Consider the following 9,567-nt stretch of genomic DNA (forward strand, 5'->3'; position numbering starts at 1 on the left):
AGGTTGGCTTTGTGCACCTTCGTGCAGCTCGTTTGCTCGGCTCTCCCTTGTCACTTCATTTTGACTGTTCAGGCACCCATGCAAAATCGTTCGGGCGGGTCGTTTGAGGGCGCCCTTGTGAACTCATTCGGGCGGGTTGTTCGAGCGAGGGCGCGCCCGGGCGAATGAGCCCGTATCAAAAATGCTAAGTTGTGACCCGAGGTTTGCTTTGTGCACATTCGTGCAGCTCGTTTTCCTGGCTCTCCCTTGTCGCTTTGTTTCGGTCGTTCGGGCGGGTCGTTTGAGGGCGCCCGTGGTTACTCGTTCGGGTGGGTCATTTGGGCGAGGGTGCACCCGGGTGAACGAGCCCATATCAAAAATTCTAAGTTGTGACTCGTGGTTGGCTTTGTGCATGTTCGTGCAACTCGTTTGCCCGGCTCTCCCTGTCGGTTCGTTTTGGTCGTACGGGCGGGTCGTTTGAGGGCACCCGTGTGAACTCGTTCGGATGGGTCGTTCAGGCGAGGGCATGCCTGGGTGAACAAGCCCGTATCAAAAATGCTAAGTTGTGACCCGAGGTTGGCTTTGTGCACGTTCGTACAGCTCGTTTGCCCGGTTCTCCCTTGTCGGTTTGTTTTAGTCGTTTGGGCGAGTCGTTTGAGGGCGCCCGTGTGAACTCGTTCGGGCGGGTCGTTTGTGTGAGGGCGCGCTCGGGTGAACGAGCCCATATCAAAAATGCTAACTTGTGACCCAAGGTTAGCTTTGTGCACGTTCGTGTAGCTCGTTTGCCCGGCTCTCCCTTGTTGGTTCGTTTTGGTCATACGGGCGCCCATGCAAAATCGTTCGGGCGGGTCGTTTGAGGGCACCCGTGTGAACTCGTTTGAGCGGGTCATTCGGGCGAGGGGGCACCCGGGCGAACGAGCCCGTATCAAGAATGCTAAGTTGTGACCCGAGGTTGGCTTTGTGCATGTTCATGCAGCTCGTTTGCCCGGCTCTCCCTTGTCGGTTCGTTTCGGTCATTCGGGCGGGTCGTTTGAGGGCGCCCGTGTGAACTCGTTCGGGCAGGTCGTTTAAGCGAGGGCGCGCCCGGGTGAATGAGCCCGTATCAAAAATGCTAAGTTGTTACCCGAGGTTGGCTTTGTGCACATTCGTGTAGCTCATTTGCCCGGCTCTCCCTTGTCGCTTCGTTTCGGTCGTTCGGGCGGGTCGTTTGAGGGCGCCCGTGTGAACTTGTTCGGGCGGGTCATTTGGGCGAGGGCACGCCCGGGCGAACGAGCCCGTATCAAAAATGCTAAGTTGTGACACGAGGTTGGCTTTGTGCACGTTCGTGCAGCTCGTTTTCCCAGCTCTCCCTTGTCGGTTTGTTTCGGTCGTTTGGGCGGGTCGTTTGAGGGCGCTCTTGTGAACTCGTTCGGGCGGGTCGTTCGGGCGAGGGCGCGCCCAGGCGAATGAGCCCGTATCAAAAATGCTAAGTTGTGACCCGAGGTTGGCTTTGTGCATGTTCGTGCAGCTCGTTTGCCCGACTCTCCCTTGTCGGTTCGTTTCGGTCGTTCGGGTGGGTCGTTTGAGGGCACCCGTGTGAACTCGTGCGGGCAGGTCGTTCGGGTGAGGGCTCGCCCGGGTGAATGAGCCCATATCGAAAATGCTAAGTTGTGACCCGAAGTTGGCTTTGTGCACGTTCATGTAGCTCGTTTTCCCGGCTCTCCCTTGTTGGTTCGTTTCGGTCGTTCGGGCGCCCATGCAAAGTCGTTCGGGCGCCCATGCAAAATTGTTCGGGCGGGTCGTTTGAGGGCGCCCGTGTGAACTTGTTCGGGCGGGTCGTTCGAGCGAGGGCGCGCCCGGGCGAATGAGCCCGTATCAAAAATTCTAAGTTGTGACCCGAGGTTGGCTTTGTGCACGTTCATGCAGCTCGTTTGCCCATCCCTCCCTTGTTTGTTCGTTTCGGTCGTTCGGGCGGGTCGTTTGAGGACGCCCGTGTGAACTCGTTCGGGCGGGTTTTTCGGGCGAGGGCACGCCCAGGCGAACGAGCCCGTATCAAAAATGCCAGGTTGTGACCCAAGGTTGGCTTTGTACACATTTGTGCAGCTAGATTGCCCGGCTCTCCCTTGTCGCTTCGTTTCGGTCGTTCGGGCGGGTCATTTGAGGGCGCCCGTGTGAACTCGTTCGGGCGGGTCGTTCTGGCGAGGGCGCGCCCGGGCAAATGAGCCTGTATCAAAAATGCTAAGTTGTGACTCGAGGTTGGCTTTTTGCACGTTCGTGTAGCTCATTTTCCCGGCTCTCCCTTGTCGGTTCGTTTTGGTCGTTCGGGCGGGTCGTTTGAGGGCGAACGTGTGAACTCGTTCGGGCGGGTCGTTCGAGCGAGCGCATGCCTGGGCGAACGAGCCCGTATCAAAAATGCTAAGTTGTGACCCGAGGTTGGCTTTATTCACGTTCGTACAGCTCGTTTTCCTGGCTCTCCCTTGTCGCTTTGTTTCGGTCGTTCGGGCGGGTCGTTTGAGGGCGCCCATGTGAACTCGTTTGGGTGGGTCGTTCAGGCGAGGGTGCACCCGAGCGAACGAGCCCGTATCAAAAATGCTAAGTTGTGACCTGAAGTTGGCTTTGTGCACATTCGTGCAGCTTGTTTTCCCGGCTCTCCCTTGCCGGTTCGTTTCGGTCGTTCGGGCGGGTCGTTTGAGGGCGCCCGTGTGAACTTGTTCGGGCGAGGGCACACCCAGGCGAACGAGCCCATATCAAAAATGCTAAGTTTTGACCCGCTGTTGGCTTTGTGCACGTTCGTGTAGCTCGTCTGCCCGGCTCTCCCTTGTCGGTTCGTTTCGGTCATTCGGGCACCCATGCAAAATCGTTCAGGCAGGTCGTTTAAGGGCGCCCGTGTGAACTCGTTCGGGCGGGTCGTTCGAGCGAGGGCACACCCGGGTGAACGAGCCCGTATCAAAAATGCTAAGTTGTGACCCGAGGTTGTCTTTGTTCAGCTCATTTGCCCGGCTCTACCTTGTCGGTTCGTTTCGGTCGTTCGGGCGCCCATGCAATATCGTTCGGGCGGGTCGTTTGAGGGCGGCCGTGTGAGCTCGTTTGGGTGGGTCGTTCGGGCGAGGGCACGCCCGGGCAAATGAGCCCGTATCAAAAATTCTAAGTTGTGACCCGAGGTTGTCTTTGTGCACGTTCATGCAGCTCGTTTGCCCGGCTCTCCGTTGTCGCTTCGTTTCGATCGTTCAGGCGCCCATACAAAATCGTTCGGGCGGGTCGTTTGAGGGCGTGCGTGTGAACTCGTTCAGGTGGGTCGTTCGGGTGAGGGCGAGCCGGGGCGAACGTGCTCATATCAAAAATGATATGTTGTGACCCGAGGTTGGCTTTGTGCAAATTCGTGCAACTCGTTTTCCCGGCTCTCCCTTGTTGCTTCGTTTCGGTCATTTGGGCACCCATGCAAAATCGTTCGGGTGGGTCGTTTGAGGGCATCCATGTGAACTCGTTCGGGCGGGTCGTTCGGGTGAGGGCACACCCGGGCGAACGAGCCCGTATCAAAAAATGCTAAGTTGTGACCCGAGGTTTGCTTTGTGCTCGTTCGTGTAGCTCGTTTCCGCGGCTCTCGCTTGTCGCTTCGTTTCGGTCGTGCGGGCGCCCACGCAAATTCGTTTGGGCGAGGCGTGCACGGGCCAACGAGCCCGTATAAAAAATGCTAAGTTGTGACCCGAGGTTGGCTTTGTTAATTTTCGTGCTGCTTGTTTGCCCGGCTCTCCCTTGTCGCTTCGTTTCAGTTGTGCGGGGGCCCATGCAAATTCCAGATGATCTGAGCGACAGGTTTTGTTTCCGTGTGAAAGGTGGGTTGGTAATTGAGTTGTGTTTTCGCGTTTGCCTGATCGATGGCCTTGGGTAATTTGTAGGGTTGTCGATTTTCATCTTCTCTCCATCCCCACTCGGTAGCGCATGAGCGGTAATGTTGGCCATGCTCATCTTGGGAGGCATATGTGAACAATTTCCCTTTTGCTTTCCAAGTTCTTGGAGCTGTATGGGCTATTGTGGTGTGGCTCCCTTGCTCGTCCTGGTCCCCCTGGCACCCCTCTAGATGATACCATCGACAGGTTTTCTTTCCGTGTGAAAGGTGGGTTGGTAATTGAGTTGTGTTTTCGTGTTTGCCTCAATGATGGCCTTGGGTCGTTTGTAGGGTGGCCGATTTTCATCTTCTCTCCATCCCCAATCGGTAGTGCATGAGTGGTAATGTTGGCCATGCTCGTCTTGGGAGTCATATGTGAACAATTCCCCTTCTGCTTTCCAAGTTCTTGGAGCTGTATGGGCTGTTGTGGTGTGGCTCCCTTGCTCGTCCTGGTCCCCCTCGCGCCCCTCTAGATGATACCAGCAACAAGTTTTGTTTCCGTGTGAAAGGTGGGTTGGTAATTGAGTTGTGTTTTCGCATTTTCCTGAACAATGGCATTGGGTCGTTTGTAGGGTGGCCAATTTTCTTCTTCTCTCCATCCCCACTCGGTAGCGCATGGGCAGTAATGTTGGCCATGCTCGTCTTGGGAGGCATATGTGAACAATTCCCCTTCTTCTTTCCAAGTTCTTGGAGTTGTATGGGCTGTTGTAGTGTGGCTCCCTTGGTCGTCCTGGTCCCCCTTGCGCCCCTCCAGATGATACCAGCGACAGGTTTTCTTTCCGCATGAAAGGTGGGTTGGTAATCGAGTTGTGTTTTCGCGTGTGCCCGAAGGATGGCCTTGGGTCATTTGTAGGGTTTCCTATTTTCGTCTTCTCTCCATCCCCACTCAGTAGCGCATGAGCGGTAATGGTGGCCACGCTCGTCTTGGGAGGCATATGTGAACAATTCCCCTTCTGCTCTCCAAGTTCTTGGAGCTGCATGGGCTGTTGTGGTGTGGCTCCCTGGCTCGTCCTGGTCCCCGCGTGCCCCTCCAGATGATACCAACAACAGGTTTTCTTTCTGTGTGAAAGGTGGGTTGGTAATCGAGTTGTGTTTTTGGGATTGCCTGAACGATGGCCTTGGGTCATTTGTAGGGCCGCCGATTTTCATCTTCTCTCCATCCCCACTCGGTAGCGCAAGAGTGGTAATGTTGTCCATGCTCGTCCTGGGGGGCATACGTGAACAATTCCCCTTCTTCTCTCCAAGTTGTTGGAGTTGTATGGGCTGTTGTGGTGTGGCTCCCTGGCTCGTCCTGGTCCCCGAGTGCCCCTCCAAATGATACCAACGATAGGTTTTCTTTCCGTGTGAAAGGTGGGTTGGTAATCGAGTTGTGTTTTTGGGTTTCCCTGAATGATGGCCTTGGGCAGCGTGTCATCAACTCGTGTTGACTACGTCCCTACCCTTTGTACACACCGCCCGTCGCACCTACCGATTGAATGATCCGGTGAAGTGTTTTGATTGCGTCGACGATGGTGGTTCGCCGCCGTCGACATCGTGAGAAGTTAATTCAACCTTATCATTTAGAGGAAGGTGAAGTCGTAACAAGGTTACCGTAGGTTAACCTGCGGTAGGATCATTGATAGCAGGGGTTTTCTTTTTTGGTTCGGGTTGGTTGGGTTTCGATTGCAATGTGGGACTTTGTGGTGCGTCTCTAGGGGAGCGGGTTTGGTGTTTGGCGGGAAAATTGTTGGTTGCTTGTCTCGAGGTAACTACACTTGTTTTTTTGTGTGTGCTTGCAAGCCATGCTTGTGCTTGTCCCACCCATCCTTTATTTTTCTTCCCCCCAATGTGTTTCTGCAGGGGGTTCGGAAGCTTGTTTCTTGGGAGCCCTTCCGACGATCTGTTCAGCCGGGCATGGTTGCTGCAGAGTTGAGGTGCTCGGTAAATATGATGAATAAATTCGGACTCATTCATAGCAGTGGTGCTCAATATTTGGTTCGTTGGAAGGCATGGGCCAAGGGTGTGGGCTTCCATAGTTGGTTCTCTCGAAAAGGCGGTGGCGGTTGATGTGTTGCTTGGGTGAGCTTTTTCGCTGGTGGTTGGGTCGAGGGAGTGGTTGCGCTTGCTCCTGGTAGTTCAAACCTTCCGTGAGGCGAGATTGTCGGGGTGCGATCAAGTATGGGATGGATGAAGAGCGGATCAACCCGTTGGGCTGGCCACCCTAGTCCCTCCCGACCGTTCCTTCGACATGCCCTCGCAGAAGGGTTGGGTGTCGAGGTAATGAAAAACCCATCCCTCGGTCTGAGCTCCATCGAGATCGCAATTTTCCCCACCGACAGGCATGAGGGTGGCAATCTTATCTCGTTCCTTTGCCGTCGAGGGAATTCCGCGTCCTCTCGTGACCCACTCCCCTTCTGAGGGAAAAAGAAGTAGTGGGTCGTGTCTTTGTTCCTCCCTTTGGATTGTGGGATTTTTGTGGGACTTACATCATTTCTTTGTTTCGTGGTGTGTGCTTTGTGAACGTCCCTCTCTCTAGTGGCCTTGCACCATCGATGTATTTGTAGCCCGCGGCTTTCTCCAGCGTTGAGCGTTGGCCCGTGACAACTCCTCTTTGGAGTTTGATTATTTGACCCCCGTTGACTCTCTTGTTGGAAAGGTTGTCGGGTGTTTTGTACACGGAGGGGTGCAAGAGCGGGGTGGGTTTGTGTTATTGGCAGCGGTCTATTTGTCGTTTGAAGCCTTGTGCCACTGGGTTGGGGGGCTGTGTGCCTCTCAGTGACGTGCTCCAGACACTGCTCTCATCGTGGCCCTTGTCTTTTCTATTGGTCAGTTTTAGGTTGTGATTTATTTGCTTGGTTGTTTGCTATGTTGTAAAGCTGGAAAGGGTGTTGTGTTGAATGCATGTGGGATGGTTTGAAGAGGTGGGACGCTTTTTTGATTGGGTGCCTTGTTTGATTTCTTTTTGGTTAGCGGACATCTACTCGGCGTGTTGTTGAGCTTCTCTCTTTTCTTGGGATCTTTGTTTCTTTGGTGTTGTTTTCTTCCCTTCTTCCTTTTGCCCCTAGCTTTATGGAGGAGAGGTGGGATTGTTGTGGATTGGTGTTCGGGAAGGACGAAAAGCAGTGCGAGTTCCCGGGGTGGCCACCCTAGTCCTTCTCGATCGTCGTCCCCTGCAGTTCCCCCCTTTTTCCGAAGGCGCGGGGTTTGGGAAGCTTGTTCTCTGTTTGAGCCTCCCCTTGTGAGCCGGTAGCCACGTTTGATATCTCTTGCTTTCCTGTTGTTTTCTTCCCTTCTTGCTTTTGGCCCCTTGGCTTTACGGAGAAAAGGTGGGATTGTTGTGGATTGGTGTTCACGAAGGACAAAAAGCAGTGCGAGTTCCGAGGGTGGCCACCCTAGTCCTTCTCGATCTTTGTCCCCTGCAGTTCCCCCCCTTTTTGCGAAGGCACGGGGGTCAGGAAGCTTGTTCTCTGTTTGAGCCTCCCCCTATGAGCCGGTGGACGCATTTGATATCTCTCTTTCTTTCATGTTGTTTTCTTCCCTTCTTCCTTTCCGCCCCTAGCTTTACGGAGAAAAGGTGGGATTGTTGTGGATTGGTGTTCGGGAAGGATGAAAAGCAGTTCGAGTTCCCAGGGTGGCCACCCTAGTCCTTCTCGATCACCATCCCCTGCAGTTCCCCCCTTTTTTCGAAGGCACGGGGTTAGGGAAGCTTGTTCTCTGTTTGAAGCCTCCCCTTGTGAACCGGTAGCCACGGTTGATATATCCCTTTCTCTCTTGTTGTTTTCTTCCCTTCTTCCTTGTGGCCCCTAGCATTATGGAGAAAAGGTGGGATTGTTGTGGATTGGTGTTCCGGAAGGACGAAACACAGTGCGAGCTCCTGGGGTGGCCACCCTAGTCCTTCTTGATCGTCATCCCCTTCAGTTCCCCCCTTGAGTTCCCGAAGGCACGGGGCTTTGGGAGGCTTGTGCCTTGTTTGTGCTTTGTTTTCTACCCTTTTATTCCTTTCGGTCCCTAACTCTACAGAGAAAAGGGGGAATCGTTGTGGGTTGGTGTCGGGGAAGGGCTAAAAGCAGTGCGAGCTCTCGGGGTGGCCACCCTAATCCTTCTCGATCGTTTTTCCACGCATTTCCCTCCTTTTTGCTACAGCGTGGGGCTGGGGGAGATTGTCCTCTGTTCGAGCCTCCCCCTGTGAGGGGGTTAGACACCTTTGTTTCTCTTTCTATCATGTGTTTTTCCTCCTTTTGCCCCTTGGCCTTACATTTGTTGTGGGGGGTGCCCCTATTCAGTTTTGTGGCTGATTTTTCGGTAATACACGTGGAAACGACTCTCGGCAATGGATATCTTGGTTCTTGTTACGATGAAGAACGTAGCGAAATGCGATACTTAGTTTGAATTGTAGAATCCCGTGAATCATTGAGTTTTTGAACGCAATTTGTGCCCAAGGCCTCGGTCGAGGGCACGTCTGTCTGGGCATCGCATACCACTCAAACGCGCTCCCTGCAATATGCTAGGGAGAAGTGGAGCTGGTTGTCCATGCCTCATATGGTGCGGTCAGCTGAAATACCTCAAGCGATGTTTCGTGGCGTGTGTCAGCGAGCGGTGATCTTGTCCCCTTGGATGGGCAGTCGGCGTTAGCCGATGCGGGCTTTGTGTGGCATCGCTCGAACTTGCTTTTCTCTCTCCTGTCCTTCCATGGGGTAGGGCAGATTTAGCTCCAACTTTGCGACTCCAGCTCAGGTGAGAACACCCACTGAGTTTAAGCATATAATTAAGCGGAGGAAAAGAAACTTACAAGGATTCCCCTAGTAGCGGCGAGCGAACCGGGAAGAGCCCAGCATGAAAATCGGGCGGTGGCACTGCCTGAATTGTAGTCTCTAGAAGTGTCCTCAGCAGCAAACCTGGGCCAAGTCCCTTGGAAGGGGCGCCTGAGAGGGTGACAGCCCCGTCGGCCCAGGACCCTGCCGCATCACGAGGCGTTGTTGGCGAGTCAGGTTGTTTGGGAATGCAGCCCTAATTGGGTGGTAAATTCCATCCAAGTCTAAATACGGGCGAGAGATCGATATCGAACAAGTACTGCGAGGGAAAGATGAAAAGGACTTTGAAAAGAGAGTTAAAGAGTGCTTGAAATTGCTGGGAGGGAAGCGGATGGAAGCTGTCGATGCGTCTCGGTCGGATGTGGAATGGCTCAGGCTGGTTCGCCGCTTGACTTGAGGTGCAAACCAACACGGGCTGCTGCATCGTCACAAGCACGGGTGGATTACTGCTTCTCGGTTTGCCGCTGCGGTGGTTGAGGAACGAAGTGTGCGCCCTTGTGGCGGTCCGTGTGCACCTGCGCACTCGTGGTGTTGGTTGGTGGGCTTTCCATTCGACCCATCTTGAAACATGGACCAAGGAGTCTAACATGTGTGTGAGTCGGCGGGTTTGAAAACCTGCGAGGCGCAAGCAAGTTGACGGGCAAGATCCCCTCTCTAGGGGGGTGCATCGTTGATCAACCTTGAGCTTATGCGAAGGGTTCGAGTGCGAGCACACCTGTTGGGACCCGAAAGATGGTGAACTATGCCTGAGTAGGGCGAAGCCAGAGGAAACTCTGGTGGAGGCTCGTAGTGATACTAACGTGCAAATCATTCGTCTGACTTGGGTATAGGGGCGAAAGACTAATCGAACCATCTAGTAGTTGGTTTCCTCCGAAGCTTCCCTCAGGATAGTTGGAGCTCACATGCGAGTTTTATCGGGTAGAGCAAATGATT

At 54.1% G+C, this 9,567-nt stretch overlaps 2 non-coding genes across 2 annotated transcripts in view; both read left to right on the top strand.

Moving 5' to 3' along the window:
• The first annotated feature begins 8,142 nt into the window (after window positions 1–8,142).
• Window positions 8,143–8,296, top strand: LOC149221995 (5.8S ribosomal RNA). The gene has a single exon (XR_016249743.1). It is a non-coding gene; the product is annotated as a 5.8S ribosomal RNA (ribosomal RNA).
• A 247-nt stretch (window positions 8,297–8,543) lies between these two features.
• Window positions 8,544–9,567, top strand: part of LOC149221996 (25S ribosomal RNA) — a 3,409-nt gene continuing 2,385 nt past the window's right edge. The window contains exon 1 of the ribosomal RNA XR_016249947.1: window positions 8,544–9,567. This exon is cut by the window's right edge and continues 2,385 nt beyond it. This is a non-coding gene — a ribosomal RNA (25S ribosomal RNA).

Source organism: Pinus tabuliformis, chromosome Q, assembly GCF_031772625.1.
Source record: "Pinus tabuliformis cultivar Carrire ecotype Pingquan chromosome Q, CPIR1, whole genome shotgun sequence".
NCBI classification, from domain to species: Eukaryota; Viridiplantae; Streptophyta; class Pinopsida; order Pinales; family Pinaceae; genus Pinus; species Pinus tabuliformis.